Raw genomic sequence first — 21,899 nt, 5'->3', positions numbered from 1 at the left:
ACATAAAATACCCAGAACAGTCCTTATCACACTTATATAACGAAATAGAGCAATTTGGAAAATACTCTGGATATAAGTTAAACTTTAATAAATCAAATGCTTGTCTCCTGCATATGACCCCAACAGAAACGATGTATAAAACATATCCTTTTAATTGGTCTCCAGAAGGGTTTAAATATTTGGGAATAAACATTACACCGCAACTAGATAACTTGTACAGGGAAAACTATTGTCCTCTTATAGAAAAGATAAAAAATGATTTGTGTAAATGGTCCACGCTCCCATTATCTCTGCTGGGAAGAATAAATGTAATAAGAATGAACGTCCTTCCAAGACTATATTTCCTTTTTCAAATGTTACCATGTTACTTATCTACAGAATTTTTCAAATCTATGAATAGACCCATCTCAAAATTTATTTGGTGCAACAAAATGCCTAGGATAAAGTTATTGACACTTATGAAGCCAGAATCCATGGGAGGTCTCGGTCTCCCCAATCTCCAACATTATTTTGGGTCAGCCCAATTAAGAAATGTACTGTCATGGTCGTTGGGAAGACGGGACTCACAGTGGTTTCAGCTAGAAGCTACATTTGTTGACCCGTTACCATTGGACTCTCATATTTATAAAACAATTAAAAAAGATAAGAAACATAGGTAATTGTTTCACTGTTTTTAACACACTATGTGTTTGGAAGGACTGCTCGGAAGGACTGCTCAAAAAAACTTGGTATCACCAATTGTACCTCCATATACTCTCCTATCTATCACAATCCTGATCTAGATAAACATCTAAGATCAATTAATATACTCGAATGGGCTCAGTTGGGGATAAGTCAATTCAAAGACCTGTTTCACACAAATATGCAGTTAAAATCATTTATGGATTTAAGAACAGAATATGCCATCCCAAATACTGATTTCTTTAAATATTTACAAATGTGAAACATTATACATGTACTGAGAAGAGAAAATAAACTAAGACTAGAATTACATGAAATAGAAGAAATACTAATGTCATCGACCACAATTAAAGGTAAAATTAGTGAATTGTATGACATCTTCTCCAAAGAATGTCACTCATCTTTTTTGCCTTTGTTGAGGATCTGGGAGACGGACCTAACCATGAAATTTTAAGAAAATACATGGCTAAATATTTGTGATAGAATACACTTTCCATTTACAAGTAACAAAATCAAAGAAGCTAACTTTAAATGTATCCATAAATTGTATCTAACTCTAATAAAAATGCATACTCATTAAACTGTCCTAGATGTAAAACTAACGAAGGAATATTTCTACACATGTTTTGGCACTGATAAACTAAAACGATTCTGGAATTGTATTCATTCATTTACAAAATCTGTATTGAAACGGAATTTGACTTGTCTCCATGTGCCTACTTACTAAATGAATTACCTGAGATCCAGATGGATCCAAAAAAATATAGACTGCTGATTGTTATAACATACTTTGCCAAGAAATGTATTCTCCTGTTATGGAAAAATTACTCTTCGCCCACTTTTGAGATGTTTCAGATATCCCAGCTTCTTCCATTGGAGAGATTGACCTGGGGGGCTGTTGATTGATACGGCTAGTGGCGGTATGTGAATATATCCGCATGCTGTCGCTGGCCGTGTCGATTGGTGGTTTTGCTGTTTGGTTGGGGTGGGGGCCGCCTGTACCGGTTCCGCAACTGTAAGTTACTTCCGGGGTAGGCCTGATTGGCCCCGACAGGCACGTGACGCGGCAAACTCAGGACGCGCAACAAGGCTGCTGAGAGCTGTCGCGCGGAAATAGGCTGTCTATTGCCATTCTCTAACACAAACTCTAACCTTAACCAGCTCCTTAACAGCGCCTAAACTTAACCGTTCTAACCTTAACCAACTCCGAAACAATGCCTAACCTTAACCTTAACCATGCCTAACCTTAACCATAGAAAGAATACACGTTAAAAAAAAATCACGTTAAAAAAAAAATGTATGGGATTCGAACTCGTCAACAACGGACCGCAGGACCGCTGCTCTGCCAGGTGAGCTGAAGCGCCGAATGAAAATCATGGCGGATTAGGGCGGTTACATAATTCCGCAAGCTCTGCCGCTCCGCTCTGCGGAGCGTGCCGCGCGGCAGAGAAAGTTGCGCGTCACGTGCCTGTCGGGGCCAATCAGGCCTACCCCGGAAGTAACTTACAGTTGCGGAACAGTTACAGGCGTGGGGGCCGGGGGTCTTGGGGTGTCTGTCCCCGGTTGTGTATTTTTTGGAGGTGGGTTTCCCTAGTGGAAGAAGTTGTACAACAGACGCGTAAGAGGCCTGTCTGTTGTATAACAATGATGTTGTTGTTGTCATTGTTGTTATTGTTTATTTTAATTTTATTATTGTCCTGTCTTTATTTAGTTGTGTTGGCCGCAGGTGGGGGAAGGGACCAGAGGGTGAGATAATTGCAGTGTGCTGTGGGACATGTATCTGCTGTACACCTGTTATTCAAATAAAAAGAAGTTGGGAAAAAAAAAAACGAGGACACTGCCAGAGAGTCGTACCTGATGACGATGCAAGATCGCCATGCAGACCTCACCGTTGCAGCATCTGGGCTTATCATCAATCCAGAGCTGCCATGGATAGGTGCATCACCAGATGGCGTGGTGACCTGTGCTTGCCATGAGCCTGGCATGTTAGAGATTAAGTGTCCTTTCAGTGCAAAAGGCTGCACTCTACATGAATGTGCCAAAGACTCAGGGTTCTGCTTGACTGTCACTGAGGAAGGTTTGATGAGCCTAAAGCTAGATCACAGTTACATGTATCAAGTGCAGGCCCAAATGCGTGTAGCAGAGGTAACATACTGTGATTTTGTGGTGTGGACGCCTCAAGAACTTTTTATACAGCGTATCCTGTTTGATGGCACATTTTTTGATAATGGATATTTGAAGGTGGTTGACTTCATTAGAACAGGGATACTACCAGAGCTGTTGGGTAAATGGTTTACTGTGCCACGCCTCTCAGCCACTGCAACCTCTGAGAAGACACCTGAGGGATGTTACTGTGGTAAGCCTACTGGTAACGCAGACAACCTCCTCTCTTGAAGACACCTGAGGGATGTTACTGTGGTAAGCCTACTGTTGACACAGACAACCTCCTCTCTTGCACATCTGAGCAATGTAAGCGAAAACACTTCCACAAGTCTTGTCTGAAGCTGAGCAGGGTACCAAAGACTTGGAAATGTTTAGAGTGCAAGAAGCAAACAAACAAGAAATAAGCTCCACAGATAGCCTCCTGTAGGTGCTCTTTGAGAGTGGTTTTGAAGGTGTGTAGGGATTCACATTATTTTACGGCTGTGGGTAGGGCGTTCCACATTGTTGTGGCATAATTGCGAAACGTGTTTAGTCCCTTGTTTGAGGCGAATCTGGGTTGAACATGATTTGTGGATCTCCCTCTGGTGTTGTGGTCGTGGTATTCACTGACCTTTGGGAAGTATTATGTACATGGGTACCTTAGTGGTGTAGTGTATCTTGTAGACCAGGCCCATTGCAAGTTGCTGTACTCTGTCGTCTACTCTAAGCCATCCTAGGTTGTCAAAGTGGGCAGGGGTGAGGTGGGTTCTAGGAGCAAGGTCAAGCAGTAGTCCGACCAGTTTGTTTTGTGGTGATTGTATTGTGAACCGGAGTAACAGTTAATGTTGTGGCTGATCGGTGTACGTGCAAGTTAAAGATGATGTCCAAGTACATTTCAAAAAATGCCTAGTAGTCTATATTTATTTTTATTGCAAAGTTGAATTCTGTTAGTTTTACTGTTTTCTATTACATTATTATTATGTAATATTATAATATGGTATATTATAATTACATTATTTAGAGAATTTTTATTAAATGAAATAAACCGACATGTTTCGGCCTACACAGGGCCTTCATCAGGGTGTTGATAACTGCGAAGAGTACATAGAATCTGACAGTGAAGCTGACTTTATAGAAAAGAGCGGAGAAATGTATGATCGCTTCAGAGAACGTGGCTATACACATAACACTCTTAAAACGGCTATATCTGAAGCTGCTACTGTAGAACGCGACTCTTAAAAAGAAAGACACAAAGAGAAAACTGATGGGGTGTTTTTCTCCACCACTTATAGCACTAAGGCCCTTGCTGTTCGCAATATAATTAAAAATAATTGGAGCCTGATCCAATGTGATGAGGCCCTGTCTAACATATTCCCTGACCCCCCCCCCTCTGTACATTTAGGAGAGCCCCCAATCTTGGAGATAAATTGGTACGAAGCCATCTACCGGCAGATGTCAAATCTACATGGTTACCCAAGCCTCCTATAGGAACATATAGATGTGGTCACTGCAAACAATGTGATGTGGTGGTAAGATCTAAAGGGTTTACCCACCCAGTTACCAAACAGACATATACATCTAACAGCTTCATTAATTGTCAAACCACACATGTTATTTATATACTGTTGTGTTCTAAATGTGACTCTTTTTATGTTGGTCGTACGAAACGCCGCCTACTTGATCGACTGGCTGATCATAAATATGCTATCAAAACAAACAATATGGATTATGCAATGGCTAAACATATTCAAGATGTTCACAGCTATCGCCATTGACAGTGTTCCGCTCACGTCTAGGGGAGGAAATAGACAGAATACTAAACCAGAAAGTAAGCCGCCACGTCACTCCCAGGTTTAAATGATTCTATAGACATGTCATTTTTATAGGCCAAGTAGGACACTTTATTTTTGTATCTTTGCATTGTTCATTATTATCTTTGATAGACTACAGGCCACCTCATTCCCAGGTTTAAATGACTATGGACATGTCATTTCTATAGGCTAAGTAGGTTACTTTATTATATAGTATTCTCTTTATTATAATTTTCTTGCATTACTCATTGCTCTTACATTGTTATTTTTGATATTTTCTCTATTATTTTTTCTATTTTATGTTTGATTTGACTCATTTCCTTATGTTGATACAATATTTTGAGTATGTTTATATACAATGTATTCATTTTTTATTTTATATATATTTAGTATTGTATATTTCTTCCACGTTGACATAGCCTACTATTATTAAGTAGATTGTATTCTTTACTGACCTTTTTCTAACTATGTCAAGTTACGTATGCTGTGCCTCCATTCATTTAACACCAGCTGTCCCCCATTGTTGTAATTAGTCTCTCCCAGAGTTCTGTTTTTTCTTTATTAGTCACAGTTTTGTTTGGTCGCAGTTATCAACACCCTGATGAAGGCTCTGTGTAGGCCGAAACATGTCGGTTTATTTTAAATTCTCTAAATAATGTGAGCCATAAAATAGGCATTTTAAAACTTGTAGAGCTGCCTTGGATCTCAACTTTTTTACAACACTCTATTACTGTTGGTTTATTTAAAGCCAGATTTACAGTAAAGGGCACGTTTATTACCTTAAGAGGGAACATTGTAATAGATCCATTTCACATGGTAAGCAACTACTGCCTGTCTATTCTGTGGGCACCACAGATGGGCAAATATTACAAAGAGCACAGCAAACTGTTACCATCTTGTCAAGGGTAAGTATATTGTACTGTATATTTAATTAAGTGCAGAGGTAAGTAAGAGTAGGTTTACAACTATTGGGTTTAATAACCGTTTTCCTTTTTAACAAGTAAGGTATGTGATTAGTGTAATAAATCCAACCACTACAGTGAATCTAGCTCAAATTGGCATCATCATGTGTTTGGATGACACTGCTAACGTTAATTATATTTGAAGTTAACCATGTTTAAGTGTTTCAAGAGTTTCCCTGGGCTAAAAGATTAAATGGTGGCGCTAAATCACTGTGACGTCACACGGCCCAGTTATGACGGGTCTGGTCTCCTTTGAAAAGTAACATTCTTATACAAGAAAAAAAAATTAACATACGGGCAGCCCGCTGGCGCAGCGGTCAACGCGCCCGACACCGACCGTAGAGACAGCCGGTTCGAATCCGGCTGCGGTCGGTCGGTCCAATAGAGCTGTACGCGAAGGGGGTGTCAAATGAACACTTGTCCCTTGTACGGCTCTTTTACACATATACATTTACAAAGTTGTACTGTATATTTAATTAAGTGCAATAACAGTTTTCCTTTTTAACAAGTAGCTAGGTATGTGATTAGTGTAATAAATCCAACCACTACAGTGAATCTAGCTCAAATTAGCATCATCATGTGTTTGGAAGACACTGCTAACGTTAATTATATTTGAAGTTAACCATGTTTAAGTGTTTCAAGAGTTTCCTTGGGCTAAAAGAAATTACCATACGGGCAGCCGGGTGGCGCAGCGGACAAAGCGTACAGTGTACAGTTTCTACGCCTAATGTATATACTCTTTTCTTTCTGGACTCTTTTTGTATCACAAATACAGTACTGTAATTGCAAATCTGGTATGTCATAAATGTATAGATGTAGCAGTACTGTCTATCTGTATGTCATGTATGTCATATATGTTACGATGAATTGGAAATGGGGGACCCTGGTGGAAACAAGACGAAAGTCTTTCTCTGGTCTGCATCCCCTTAACAATTGTATGTATTGAGCTGTACTGCACTGTACCCATTCTGCAATCTGTTAATAAAGTTTTCATTCATTCATTCATTCATCCCCACCGTAGAGACAGCCGGTTAGAGGCCCGCCTGGAACAACACGGAAGATCATGGCGGCTGTTGAAAGTAATGTGGACTTGAAGCGCAAATTGGACTATTGGAGAATATTGAGGATGAGGCTGAAGAGGAAGAATGGGTCGGTCCCATGCTGAGCGAAGCTACACAGGGCAAGAGACGGAAAGGTAGGTTCTGGACTCTGGTTTACCGAGCAGTAGCTCTCTAACGGTAACGTTACCCCTCTATGGGGGTAACGATAGAAATCTACCCCCATACCCCTCCGACACCTCGACGCGACTGCAACAAACTAAACAACAAGTGCAATAGTATAGTAATATACAATGTACAGGAGATTTAACTGGGTATAAAATAGATGAATTAGTACTACTGAGTAATAGGACTTTAGATGTATGTACAAAGTTGTAGTATTAATATGTATGTCCCTATGCCATACATGTCATGTATGTTGTGTATGTCATAAATGTCACTATGAATTGAAAATGGGGGACCCTGATGTAAACAAGACAAACGTTTTTCTCTGCATCCCTTTGTGTGTATTGAGCTGTACTGTATTGTACCCATCCTGCAATCTGTTAATAAAGTTTTCATTCATTCATTCATTCATACAGGTATAAAGACACTGGTAGTAAGTCATACTGGCCAGCAGTGTAACTAGTAAGATAAGTAAGGTAAGGGATATGTACATATATATATACTATAGTGTATATATATATATATACTACTGTATACTATATATATATCATATATCACAGATATGTAAAAAGGGTTATATGCAGGTATGTACAGACAGATGTGGATAGATATGAATAAATCTCTACGGGGGCGGCTAGGTGGTGCAGTGGACAAGGCGCTCCCCACCAATGCGGGAGACGCTGGGTTCGAGCCCAGCTCTCCGCATTGCCATCAGCTTGGCTGGTTGTTCATACTAATACAATTGGCAGTATTAGGGGATGGGAAGCTGATGGGTGGGGATCGGACGTTGTGGACAGCGACTCCTACAGGTCGGTTGGTGCGCCTGCGCAGCATAATCAGGAAGCGACGGGGGCGGTGTGCCCCTCCCACGCAGACCCCCGACACTGAGAGCGCGCTGTGCAGGTGAAAAGATGCGACGGCTGCCTCCTCGAGTACCGGAGGGGACACGTGATGTAAGGCTTCGTCCACATTGCAGCCGGCTTGCGGGAGGCATGGCCTAACAACGTTCGAGACAGGGGAGGGTAGAATTGGACAATACGAAATTGGGATGGGAGAAAAAATTTGAAAATGGGAGAAAAAGTAGATAAAAAAAAATCTATATATATACGACTGTGTATAGAGAAGTATTGTACATGCTATTATCATGCAAAGTTATATATGTATGAGTTATATGACACGTTGTGTGTTTTCCCTACCCAGTATTGGTGTATGAACGTGTTTACCTGGAAAACCTGCCATCAGCTGCCATGTATGAACGAAGCTGATTGATTGATTGAAAAGTTTATTAACAGATTGCAGAATGGGTACAGTACAGTACAGCTCAATACATACAATTGTTAAGGGGATGCAGACCAGAGAAAGACTTTCGTCTTGTTTACATCAGGGTCCCCCATTTTCAATTCATCATAACATATATGACATACATGACATACAGATAGACAGTACTGCTACATCTATACATTTATGACATATCAGATTTGCAAATACAGTACTGTTTGTGATACAAAAGTGTCCAGAAAAGGAGTGTATATACATTTGGCATAGAAACTGTACATTGGAGGAGGTTGGTTGGGTGGGGTGGGGTTGGGTGAGGGCTGTACATTGGAGGTGGGGGGGGGGTTGGGAAGGGGACACACACACATTTTACACTGTACATTGGAATATTGACAAAGCCTTACTTGGTCATTTACTGTACAACTAGGTTAGGACATTTGTAGGGGCCAGTTTCGAATTGCAGTCTCACGTAGGTGTTTTTTGAGTGTTTTTGAAGGTGGGTAGTGATTCACATTCCTTTACAGCTTTAGGCAGGGCGTTCCACATTGATGTGGCATAATTGCGAAACGTGTTTAGTCCCTTGTTTGAGCCGAATCTGGGTTTTACATGATTTGTGGAGCTCCCTCTGGTGTTGTGATCGTGGTATTCACTGACCTTTGGGAAGTATTTTGACATGTACATGGGTACCTTGGTCGCGTAGTGTATCTTGTAGACCAGGCCCATTGCAAGTTGCTGTACTCTGTCGTCTACTCTAAGCCATCCTAGGTTGTCAAAGTGGGCAGGGGTGAGGTGGGTTCTAGGAGTCAGGTCAAGTAGTAGTCTGACTAGCTTGTTTTGAGATGTTTGTCATTTGTTTTTTAGTGCCTTTGAGGTGCTTTGGTACCATGAGGTGCAAGCATAGTCGTAGTACCCTTGAATGAGTGCTCCTGCTAGAGTCTTCAGGGTATTCTTGTTTACCAGAGAGGAGATCCGGTACAAGAATCGCGTTCGTTGGTTGACTTTTTTTATTACATTGGATGCCATTTTGTCACAGGAAAGATTAGCCTCTAGGATGGAACCCAGGTAGGTAATTTCATCTTTCCTTGTGATAATATTGTCACCCACTGTAACCGAGAAGCCGTCGGTCTTGCTGAGTTTGTTATTTGAACCGAAGAGAATGGACTCTGTTTTGCCCATGTGTAATGATAGTTTGTTGTCGGCGAGCCATATGCAGATTTTGCCTAGTTCCGAGCTGAGGGCTTTTTCAACCTGTAACTTGTTCTTGTCAGAGACCAGCAGGGCTGAGTCGTCCGCAAACAGGAACAAGTTGCAGCTACATGCAGAGACGTCATCACACATATTGTTTGCTCCAAGTAAGTGTTCCATATCATGCACTGAGAGGCTGGTGTGCTTTGGTCTCTCTTCTCCAAGTCAAGGGTTCCTTTATTAATATATGTAATATAATAATAGAACAAAGTGCAAGTAGTAATGATAATAGTGATAACAGTAGTAGTGAGTGGCAGGATTTAGACAGTAGTAATAATAGTGATGATGGTATACAATACATGGTCCAAACACTGCACCAGAGTCTGTGCAGTGTTTATTATTAAGAGTCAGATAGTCCTAACAGTGTGTTTATTAAGAGTCAGATAGTCCTAACAGTTTTTATTATTAAGAGTCAGATAGTTCTAAGTTCTAACAGTGTTTATTATTAAGAGTCAGATAGTCCTAACAGTGTTTATTATTAAGAGTCAGATAGTCCTAACAGTGTTTATTATTAAGAGTCAGATAGTCCTAACAGTGTTTATTATTAAGAGTCAGATAGTCCTAACAGTTTTTATTATTAAGAGTCAGATAGTTCTAAGTTCTAACAGTGTTTATTATTAAGAGTCAGATAGTCCTAACAGTGTGTTTTATTATTAAGAGTCAGATAGTCCTAACAGTGTTTATTATTAAGAGTCAGATAGTCCTAACAGTGTTTATTATTAAGAGTCAGATAGTCCTAAGAGTGTTTATTATCAAGAGTCAGATCGTCCTAACAGTTCTCAAGTTTTCCAGCCGTTGGCTCTCTACTCCAGTTTTCCAGTATAGCATCCAGGTTCTTCCTCGTCTTGACCCAAGCTTTGTCACCATCTGATGAGAATCAATCTTTTCTACTCAGGACAGACTTCATCATCACAGCCAGTCAGGACGGCCACGTCAAGTTCTGGAAGAAGAAGGAGGACCATGGAATCGAGTTTGTCAAGCATTTCCGAAGTCACCTTGGTATGAAGTCCCATCACGTAGATAAACAGAATTTAATTGAACCGATCAGGTACGCAAGGCTTGTGTCTGAGTTCCAGAACATCTTAAAGTGTAAGAGGACTGATTCACGTTAAGATGCTTTCTGCTGTTGGGCAGGTCATGGGGTCAAAGGAGATCATCGTTGTTTATGCTTGATATTGTTTTTGTCTTCTCTGCAGCTGTGATTTAGTGCATCGCCGTCAGCGCTGAGGGGGCGATCTTCTGTTCCGTTGGTGACGACCAGGCCATGAAAGTGTTTGACGTGGTCAACTTTGACATGATAAACATGTTGAAGCTTGGGTGAGTTGAAATAATTTCTCTGTGTGTCGCAAAGTAAAGTCAGGGTCTTCCTTTCCTGACGGGGAAACTGATGAGGGTCTTTGATGAATCGTTAACGGTAAGTTCCAAGAGGTCTTTTACACTATATATATTTATATAAATATATATATATTTATATTTATGAGCGGCGGAGTGGGTTTTAAAATGGGTCGGCGCGACTTCCGGAGCGAGAGTTCTCATCCGCTCCGGGCCGCTCACAGTAGTTTAACACTGATGTAATATACATGTGGTACAACGCCAAAGCAACAAGTGGCGATGTACAAACATGAAGGCCATTTTCAACCAATGAGAAGGGTGAACCGTCACTAACATCCTGCTAGACTCATCTCAGTCAGTCATAGTAGTCTCCCTCCTACAATCATTTGACCTGACTCCCACTGCCATGCCTCCCACCCACAAAGCAGGCAACTCCTTGGATCTCATATTTTCACGTAACTCCAGCATCATTAACACCACGGTAACTCCCCTACATGTATCTGACCATTCCTTCATATCCTTCTCACAAACTCTCATGCTTAACCGAAAGGTCTTCACCCCAACTCAAACCGTCTCACTCAGACGCAACCTGCCCTCCCTATCCCCCTCCACCCTCTCCTCTGACATACTATCCACTCTACCTTTGAGTGACACCTTCTCTGCTCTCTCCACAGAGATGGCAACCTCCACCCTCCTCTCAGCCCTTGCAACCTCCTTCGACAAGCTCTGTCCCCTCGTTGAGAAACCTGCCCGCCGTTCCCCACCCAGTCCATGGCTGACAGATCCAGTGAGAGAACAAAGACAGGTCCTGAGAGCAGCTGAAAGGAAGTATAGAAAGTCACGCCTCACTGCTGACATCGACACATATCACAACCTCTTGTTAACATTCTCCAAAACCATTACTAATGCCAAAGCTTCTTTCTTTCACCATAGGATCGAGGCCTCTGCCAAGAATCTTCGCAAACTGCATGCTACCATGTCCTCCCTCCTCACTCCCCCCCCACCCCCCCCTCCCTCATCTTTCTCTGCCGAAGACTTTGCGATCTTCTTTGAGGAAAAAGTGGAGAACATCCGCAGCTCCTTCTCCCAACCCCCACCCATTCCAAATGCTGAATCGAGAACCTCATCCTTCACTCTGTCATCTTTCTCTCCCATTACAGAAGCCGAGACCCTGACACTGGTAACGTCGAACCGTCCGACTACATGCCAGCTGGACCGGCTACCTTCCCCACTCCTCCAGTCCATAACACCAGACATCCTCCCATTCCTAACTGCAACCATCAACTCCTCACTCAACTCGTGGGTGGTCCCCACCTCCCTAAAACAAGCCAGAGTCACGCCCCTCATAAAAAAACCATCCCTGAACCCTACCGTCATAGGCAACTACCGTCCTGTCTCTCTTCTCTCCTTCCTTTCTAAAACACTTGAACGTGCTGTATCCAACCAACTTACTGCTTATCTCTTACAGAATGACCTCCTAGACCCTAATCAGTCAGGCTTCAGGACTGGTCACTCCACAGAGACAGCCCTCATTGCGGTCACAGAGGCACTTCACTTAGCAAAAGCGAAAAGCCTCTCCTCTGTCCTGATTCTCCTAGATCTATCTGCAGCCTTCGACACAGTCAACCACCAGATCCTCCTCGCGGCCCTCGCAGGAATGGGAGTGGCTGGCTCTGCGCTGACATGGTTGTCATCATACCTCAATGACCGCTCCTACCAAGTGTCATGGAGAGGGACCCTGTCGGCCACCCGCCCCCTGCGGACGGGTGTCCCCCAGGGCTCGGTTTTAGGACCCCTTCTCTTCTCCCTCTACACTAAATCACTGGGTAACATTATCACGTCTCATGGCTTCTCCTACCACTGTTATGCCGACGATACTCAACTCTTCCTCTCCTTCCCTCCCTCAGATATCCACGTCTCTGAGCGGATCTCGGCCTGTCTGTCCGACATCTCCGCCTGGATGACGACCAACCACCTCAAACTGAACCTAAGCTAAACAGAATTGCTCCACCTGCCGGCCAAATCCTCCCCCCTGACCGACCTTTCCATCACAGTCGAGAATGCAGCTGTGACCGCGTCCCCGACCGCCAAGAACCTTGGTGTTGTCCTCGACGACCAGTTGAACTTCTCTGCTCACATCGCAGCGACAACCAGAACCTGCCGATTCCTCCTGAGCAACGTCAGAAGGATACGCCCCTTCCTGACAAAAGAAGCCACCCAACTCCTCGTCCAATCAACAGTCATCTCCCGCCTCGACTACTGCAACGCACTGCTCGCTGGCCTCCCGGCCACTGCCACTAAGCCTCTTCAACTCATTCAGAACGCAGCGGCCCGCCTGATCTCAAACCTACCGAAGTCGGCCCATGTCACCCCACTTCTTAGGGACCTGCACTGGCTCCCCATTGCTGCACGAATCCGCTTCAAGGCCCTTGACCTAGCATACCGTGCGGCAAAGGGAACTGCTCCCGCCTACCTCCGGTCAATGGTCTCTAACTACACACCCTCAAGACCCCTACGCTCTGCATCTTCTGGCCGCCTCAGACCTACTCTTATCCAAGCTCCGGGAGGGTCATCAAAGAGAAGTCGCCTATTCTCAGTCCTTGCCCCACAATGGTGGAATGAACTACCCACCCCAGTTAGGACAGCCGAAACACGTCCAATCTTTCGCCGTCGACTAAAGACTCACTTCTTCAACCATTATCTGAATTAAAAAAAAAAAAAAAAAAAAAAAATCTAACCCTAACTAACCATACTGTCATGCACTTGTCCTAATAAACTAACCTACACTGTAGCACTCAACACTTTGATGAACATTGTTACTCAGCTGATAGAGTTGTGCTCTTCCTGATGGCTTGTCGTACAGAACTTGTAAGTCGCTTTGGATAAAAGCGTCAGCTAAATGACTAAATGTAAATGTAAATGTAGACCAAAGTATATTCCGCCATTGTTGTTGATGTTAGCTTACATGCTAACGTGAATAGCAGCGACCATAGCATTGTGGCTAGGCTAGCTACCATCGCTTAGTAGAGATAGTTGAATGGATATTACGTTATTTAACATTGCAGAATGGGTACAATTACAATACGGCTCAATACAAACAATTCTTCGGAGTTGGTGGATATTTTCAATGTTTTAGCTAATTTTGATTTAAATTGTATAATTCCCATTTTAAAATGTTTTACCATGGTATGTTTGGTATCCTTTTTTTCAGCACAGCCTCACATATATGACCTGACAGTTAGTTTTCATATTGTATAATACTGTATATACTGTATACTGCATAATGTACAACACAAAACACAAAATCAGATTGAGAAAATGTGTTATTTTTACTATGAACTAGGGATGTCCGATATTATCGGCCGACCAATATTATCGGCCGATATCGACAGTAAAATGTGATATCGGAAAATATCGGTATCGGTTAAAAAAAAAAAAAACAATAACAATATTTGTTATATATATATCCAGTGAAATGATTAGTTACCTGAAATTATTCTGTTTTTGGGGGGGGGGAAACTCTGCATATATCGGTATCGGTTGATATCGGTATCGGAAATTAAGAGTTGGACAATATCGGAATATCGGTATCGGTAAAAAAGCCAATATCGAGCATCCCTACTATGAACCAATGCAAACATATTCAATCAAGCATATAAAACTGTGGAAATGCACACTAGGTAGCATATTTACATAAACAAAAGAGAACAGAACAGAATTCAATTTACAAATCATTATTTTCTCCATACACAGGTAATAAACACAGACGAAAATTTGATTCTCAATCACCAGCATGCTTTTTTTTTACAAAAAGTCAGTAAAAGTAAGTTTTTTACAAAAAAAAGTTAAAAAATAAAGTTTTACAGTAAAAAAGTACAAAATAAGTAAAGCGGGATATTCAATATACATATATACAGTACACATATGACTAGAGTGCAGTCATATAGAGTGCAGGATGCCTGAGGTGTATCCAAAAGAAATATATACACTACACTCATGTGTACGTTCGTGTGTGTGTGTGTGTGTGTGAGAGACACTGCTCAATTGTGCCACACAGTAAAACAGTTTCTGTCTATGAACAGAGTTATAACTAAACAAAAGCACTAATAATAATAATAATAATAATAATAATAATAATAAGTCTCTCACCTGTCTTGGTTAGCCCTCCTTCCATGTCTCGCCTGCACTGAACTGGTTGAAGGCAGGTCATCTGCTCCTTGCTCCTCACTGTAGAAAATAAAAAGCACATTATTTTCAACATTCAACAAGGAATCTCTTATCTTATACAGCACAGCACAGCACATATACACATATTTACAATCCAAAGAGTGTTCTTTGCAAACCCAACAAGTACAGTAAAGGCGCTCCCATAGTCCAGCAGACTGTACACAGAGCAGACTCCGCGGATGTCCGCGCGGACTCTTGAGCATTGATCTCAGCGGACAGCAGACCCACAGGTGCGACGCTCCTATTTTCTGAGGCGCGGACATCCGCGCCGCTGACTTGGTGTCACACAAAACGCTGCTCGGCGTTTTGGTTGACATCGAACTGCATTAAATGTGACACTGCGCGAGCGATTGGTGGCGCGAGGAGAGAGATGAGCCCGTGAAGCGCTCTCTCGCTCTCGCTCTCTCTCTCGCTCTCCCGCTGATAATGTTCCCTCTGATCTGCCAGTACAGTAGAACAGACAGAATTGTGGGAAATGTAGTAAAACTGGAGCGAGAAATGTAGGAAATAGACCGCGGACGTCCGCTGAGATCTGCTGGACTATGAAAGCTCAAAGAGCCGCGCGGACATCCGCGGAGTCTGCTCTGTGTACAGTCTGCTGGACTATGGGAGCGCCTAGAGTGTGACTGACTAAACATAAGCAATAAATCTCCAAAATAAGTGCCTTTACCTTGTGTTGTTGTCATCTACAAAAGATGAAGATTCTTCTACTTCTACTGCTACTACTACTACTACTACTACTACTACTACTGCTACTACTACTGTTTTTTTTTTTTTTGATCAAATTTTTATTATTATTCACATGAAACAAGACAACACATTAACCACAATCACAATACATAGAACTTCACAAGAAAATAACAAAAACAATAATAATAATACAGACTAACAATTATACAGACAAAGAGAAAAGAAAACAGAGTTCAACCTTCTAAATTTTAATTCCAAGGGGTACTATCTAATAAATGGTCTTTCCCAGTGTTCAGCCCCGATTCCCGGCCGTGTGACCCTATATTAATAAAACGTACATCTCCAATCCACCACAAGGACCATTTTTTGAGAACACGACCCGAAAACAGAGCAATGAACCTTCATGAAAAAACAAAAACCTGTAGAGGTGTTCCATAGACTCACAGAGACCGTGTAAAAGTGGCCAAACAGTGAAGAAATAGTTAAATAGCTGCCCCCCCATAATATCCCCAGCTAAACTCAAGATGACAAGACAAAAGACAAGACAGACAAAACATTTCCTCCTCCCCCTCCCAAGAGACCGCCGGACTCACCCGAACACGCACCTCAACCCCGCTCAGCCGCACACTGCGGTCTTTACCTTCTCAGCTGCTGCGAACCACAGGTAAATTCCAGCCTGCCCTACCCCAATCACCCGGGCTGTGGATATCTCAAGATAAATCACATCCAATAGAGTTAGGGACCAGTTAATCATTGTAAGCTTCTCAGGCTCCTTCCATCTCATTGCTATCAGCTTCTTCGCTGCTGTGACGCCCGCTAGGACAACCCTTTTCAGTTGTACGGAAGCGGGTAGTGTCGTTATATCGTTCAGGAGTAGCGTAACAGCTGTGAATGGGATAGTTAAGCCACACAGATCTGAAAGTTTGTCCGTTATTGACCTCCAGAAGCGGGCCACTGGTGGGCAATCCCAATACATATGCATATAAGTGCCCGTGGCCTTTTGAGAGCACAAAGTGCACCGAGAGTCGGTTATCAGTCCCATAGCATATAGCTTCCTAGGTGTAAGATAGGTCCTATGAATATAATTAAAATTAATTTGCTGGTGATTGGGGTTGCGGGAAGATAATGCCACATTTGCCCAAACATCATCCCAGTCAAACTCGGGGTCCAACTCCGGGATATCCACACGCCAGATTGTATCCAATGATACATTTTTATACGTGGATTGAATTAAGAGCGTATAAAAGTCGGAGACAAACCCTCTGGATGTCGTCCTGTCCACTATGAGCCTGAGGAAGGGGTGTGGGTGCAAGGCTTGAGCCCACGGTACGCCATGCGCCCTCAGTGCTGACCTTAGTTGAAGGTAAAGAAAGAAGGACTCGCCGGGAAGATCATAAAATTCTCTTAAGTCCTGAAACGCACGGAGGCCGTTCTTATCATAAATATCCTCCGAGTATGCACTCCCCTCCTTTGCCATTGAGGAATATTAACCGGCTTGTGTCCAACAAGTAATTGCTGGTTATTAAAAATTGGAGAGTCCAGGTGCCAAGGGCATTTAACCCCACACGACCTCTGTACATTACGCCACGTTTGGATCACGTGAGTTATGATCGGTCCATACCTCAGACGGCATTTCGAAATAGAGACAGTGGAGTACACTACATCCTGCAATCTTAGCGGAGATACCGCCGCCGCTTCTAAGGAGCGCCACGATACAGCCTCTACAGGGTCTAGCCAGCACATCAGAGGTCTCAGTGAAAAGGACCAGAAATAAAGTTTAAAATCAGGGATTGCGAGGCCCCCATCTTGTTTTCTACGTTGAGTAGTAGCCCTTTTGATTCTCGGGCGTTTGTTATTCCAGATAAACTTAGATACCATCGATTGTACCTTGCGCCAGTGGTCTATTGGAGGGGGCAGGGGGAGCATTGAGCTAATAAAATTTATCCTAGGCAGGATGTTCATTTTGATTATGGAAGCCCGGGCTTATAAGGAGTTAGGAAGGGACGACCACCTGTCTAGATCCTGGCGTATTTTATCATAAGTACCCGTGAAGTTGTACTTAGTAGTTTGGTTCAGCGTGGGGAATATCTCTATGCCCAAGTATTTAAAATGTTCTACTATGGGGATATCAGCTGGTAGTCGTACCACCTTGGCCAGTTCATTAAGAGGTAGGCAGGCTGATTTGTTCCAGTTAATCTTAAAGCCTGACAATTTACCAAAGTCGTCGATTATCCTCAATAATTTTGTGGCCGACTGGGAGGGGTCGTCCATGAAAATCAGCAGGTCATCCGCATAGAGAGCAATTTTGTGTGGAGTATTATTGACCATTATGGGGACGATGTCCTCCGATTGCCTAATAAATTGGGCCAAAGGTTCGAGGGAAAGCGCGAACAGTCCCGGGCTCAGAGGGCAACCCTGTCTAGAAGATCTGGAGACTGGAAAGAGTGTGGAACAGTTTTTGCCTGTCAGTATCATCGCAGACGGCGAGGCATACAGGACTTTAATCATATGAATAAAACTCTTTCCAAGACCCATGACCTCAAGTACCTTCCACAGGTATGACCACTCAAGTCTGTCAAACGCCTTCATGGCATCCAAAGACAGAACTGTGGATGGAGTTGTATTGTCTTTACTGTTATCGATTACATGCAACAGCCTCCTAAGATTATCTGCAGCCAGACGCCCCGGGATAAAACCAGTTTGATCGCAGTGTACCAATACAGACATAAATCTCTGCAGGCGACGGGCCAGCACCTTGGCAAACACCTTTAAATCGGCCCCGAGAAGACTCAAGGGTCTATAGCTACCACAATCATTGGGATCTTTGTCCTTCTTGAGAAGTAAGCGCGTAAGCTAGTGATGAATCCGGATAGCACGTTAGCCTATTATGTACATTGTTCAGCTAGCTCGTTAGCTTCCAAAGAGGCGATACACAAGTACGACCATGAGGTCAGCTTTAGCAAGTAACAGAAGTCATTGGGAAGCCCCGCTAGTTGGATGGGCATTGGGCAGTTAGCATGTCTGGGCATGACAGCAAGTATTTGTGAATAGTCGGCCTAATCAATGTATATAGGCACACACCGCCAAGTCACTCACCCGACATAGATATCATCAAGCAACAGTCTCGGGTATCGCCGCGAGATATTCCTTCGCTTTAGCCAACAACCAAAATAAACGCTGACCACCGACCTTCTCCAACACAGATAATTTCGCGGGAGCGAATAACGTGGGCCTCAGGCCTAGTTTCCATAGCTTAGTCAGGACCACCTTGTATTCGCCTCTCTGTGCTTGAACCTCCGGTGTAAAGTCTTCGAAAATGGCCACTTTGTGATCGCCAAGCCTCAGATTACCCCTTCTGGTACGAGCCGACCGCATGATGAGTTCTCTCTGCTGGAGTCTGTTCAGCTTGACTATGATGGGCCTCGGCTCTTTGTTCACGCCGGGAGAAAACCTGCCCGCTCTGTAGGCCGATTCACAGACAGGAGGCGAAGGGAGGACGTCCGTCCCTAGTATTTTCTGCAGCAGTTCGGGCACGGTCTCAGAGAGACGGCCTTCACCGCTGGTCTCCGGTACTCCAACAATCCTGACGTTGTGGCGTCTATCCTGGGACTGCATCTCATCCATTGCCGACTGTAGTTTGTTGACTTCAGCCTGCCTAGCCAGCAGGGCGGATTCGAGACCCGCCATCTTCTCGCACTGTAATGATACCTCCGTCGTTAGCATGGCTAGTTCGTTAGCATTAGACGAGGAGACAGCGTGCATCGTCTCCATCTTGTCTGTCAGCGGTACTACCGCCAGCCGTATTTCTTCTGATATCTCACGACGGAGGCTGACACAAAAATCCGCCAACACTTTCTTCTGTGCTTCAGCGATGCGTGTCTCAGAGTCTGCGTGTAGCTTGGTCATGACCAAGAGCACAGCTTCGCTTAACTCCCCGACAACGGGCGACGATGCGGCCAGGCCCGGTGGTGATGGTTTGCTGGTTGGGGCAGTCATGGCTCTGGTTTCCACCCCGTCATCGTAGAAAGTCGAAAAAAGTCGATGAATGTATACTAAACACGACGACCTAGCAAACAGATAAAAAACAAATAAAAATAAAATAAAGACTAATGGGGAGAAACGTATATTCAGCACGGTAGAAGGGAGCTCATGTGAAACACGTCTACTCCATGATCGCTCTGCTACTACTACTGTTATAAGTCGAACTACTAAAGCTAAAGTTTTGCTGGCTGGAAAAACGTGTGTTCTGCAGAAATGATCTTGTAAACAACGGATCGCTCACTTACATTCTTCTTCTACTGTTCTTTTCTGGCAGTCAACTTCCGCCTCCTTCAGCACTTCCTCTCACTTTTTTCGGCTTGATTCTAGCACAACAAATGGCCAAGATATTGATAAAAATGTAACGCCTGTCAAATTAAATCTGGCACATTTTACGCATGCGTAAAGGTTTATTTAGCATCGAATTGAAGCATCGAATTGAAATGATCCTGGTTCAGTTATTTATTGTTTTATCAACACCAAATAAAAAGTAGCGTGTAGTTTCAAGGCCACGTCATAATGCTACGTCGAAAAAAACCCGGAAATAGACTACATTTCCCAGGCAGATCACGTCAAACAACGACGTCATTCTATCGCGCCGGCGATATCAGAGTCGTCTAATAGTTTTAAGGGCAGGGCTCCAGACTAACTTTTTTCACCACCGTCCCAGAACCGTCCCGAAATACAATTTTAACCGTCCCAAAGTAAATGTAACCGTCCCAAAAATCAAATGTTGTTTCTTTACTTTGGTTTTGTCGTCTATAGTTGTTATTGCCATAAGAAACACCATTCAGAGAAGGGGAGAATAAATTGATTTAGTCAAAAGGCTCCCAGGTGGAAAGATTTCACAAGGATAATTATTATTAAAAATAAATAAATATATATATATATATATATAAAAAAAAGTGTTTAACAAGGTGCTAGTATAGGGATATTTGGTCACGGTGCTGTTATAGTCAACCAATTGGAGCCATGTTGATTATTCCTTCCATAGGAAAATATATTTAAATGTATTTGTATTTTATTTCGTTTTAGTTTTTTTTGTTATTACAAATGTGTGTGTTTATGGTTGAAAATGTTAGAGATAAATAAAGATCAAATCAAATCTAACTGAATAAGTTATCCCTCTTCTAACAAGAAAGAAAAACGTAGTTTAGCTTTAAACTATATAATGTCATTGCGTCCAGAGATTCCACCTTTGATGACTAAAGTAATGACACTTGACTAGTAATGAAACATGTCCCTTAGATCGCGCTGTCCTCCTGGTCGATATTGATAACTGCTGCTAAAATAAAATAAAATAAGTCCCGAGTCGAGACTCCGTGCTGCTCCCAATAGTATGCAACTGCAGAGCCGCAGAGCCAGGGGCGCTTTCAACGCCGGTCGCGTGTATACCTTCCGCAACGGAATTCGGTTTCCGGGTTCCTCTGATTGGCCCCGACCGCCACGTGACCCGCCCCCCTATCCAGCGCTGCCGCTGCGAGCGGCCGCGGACTCGCTCGCTTCCTCAATTTATACGCATGGAAGTATTGACTGAATTAATGAATTTAACAGATTGCAGAATGGGTACAATACAGTACGGCTCAATACACACAATTGTTAAGGGGATGCAGACCTGAGAAAGACGTTTGGAGTATTGCACTGTGCAGCCAACGGCTCTGCAGCTGCATGCTATTCGCAAATCCAGCATGAGCCAGCTCCCGCTGCAGCCGTCGTTATCAGAACACTACACACATATCATAATGTTTACAGCAAACTGTAGTTGATCACCAGGTATGTTTTATTAACGTAGAATAATTCATATATATATATGCACACTGACAGTCGGCTAATTGACATTTCCTGTGAAAAAAATTAAATCCTCTCCGTCCCGTTTGCGTCCCAAAAAAGATTTCTGTTTGTCCCAAATCAATATTTGATCGTCCCCGGGACGACGGGACATCGTTAGTCTCGATCCCTGGTTAAGGGGCCCAGGGGGTGTAGACTGTTGTAGTTTGGTCAAATCAAGCTAATTTACATCATGCTTCAAAAAGAAAAAGAAAAAAATCTGCAGAGCGAGCTGTGAGCGATGTGGAGCGGGGAGTGCTTGATTCGTAAATGAAGGTGAGCGAGCGGTGAGCGAGCGGAGAGCGACTTGGGGGCGGGGTCCACATGAGCGATTAGCGGAGTGGAACAAGCCGTCTAGAGCGAAGAGCGGATTTCTCGCCCGTGCTGATCCGCTCACATGCACTGCTGTAGATACTATATCTGTACATATCCCTTACCTACTCTCA

At 43.2% G+C, this 21,899-nt stretch overlaps 2 pseudogenes across 2 annotated transcripts in view; both read left to right on the top strand.

Annotated features, from left to right (window-relative positions):
• Window positions 1–4,311, top strand: part of LOC311229450 (galectin-3-binding protein B-like) — a 62,032-nt pseudogene extending 57,721 nt beyond the window's left edge. Inside the window, exon 7 of the transcript in view lies at window positions 4,226–4,311. The product of the transcript in view is annotated as a galectin-3-binding protein B-like (transcript). The remainder of the gene's footprint in view (window positions 1–4,225) is intronic.
• A 2,348-nt stretch (window positions 4,312–6,659) lies between these two features.
• The window catches only part of LOC311229449 (peptidylprolyl isomerase domain and WD repeat-containing protein 1-like), a 30,505-nt pseudogene continuing 15,265 nt past the window's right edge, over window positions 6,660–21,899 (top strand). Inside the window, exons 1-6 of the transcript in view lie at window positions 6,660–6,791; window positions 8,020–8,082; window positions 9,407–9,446; window positions 10,235–10,355; window positions 10,547–10,656; window positions 10,696–10,753. The product of the transcript in view is annotated as a peptidylprolyl isomerase domain and WD repeat-containing protein 1-like (transcript). The remainder of the gene's footprint in view (window positions 6,792–8,019; window positions 8,083–9,406; window positions 9,447–10,234; window positions 10,356–10,546; window positions 10,657–10,695; window positions 10,754–21,899) is intronic.

The sequence above is a fragment of the Notolepis coatsorum genome (assembly GCF_963971535.1).
Source record: "Notolepis coatsorum genome assembly, chromosome: 6".
Lineage (NCBI taxonomy): Eukaryota > Metazoa > Chordata > Actinopteri > Aulopiformes > Paralepididae > Notolepis > Notolepis coatsorum.
The sequence above is the reverse complement of the archived record's forward strand: the minus strand, read 5'-3'. Positions and strand labels throughout refer to the sequence as shown.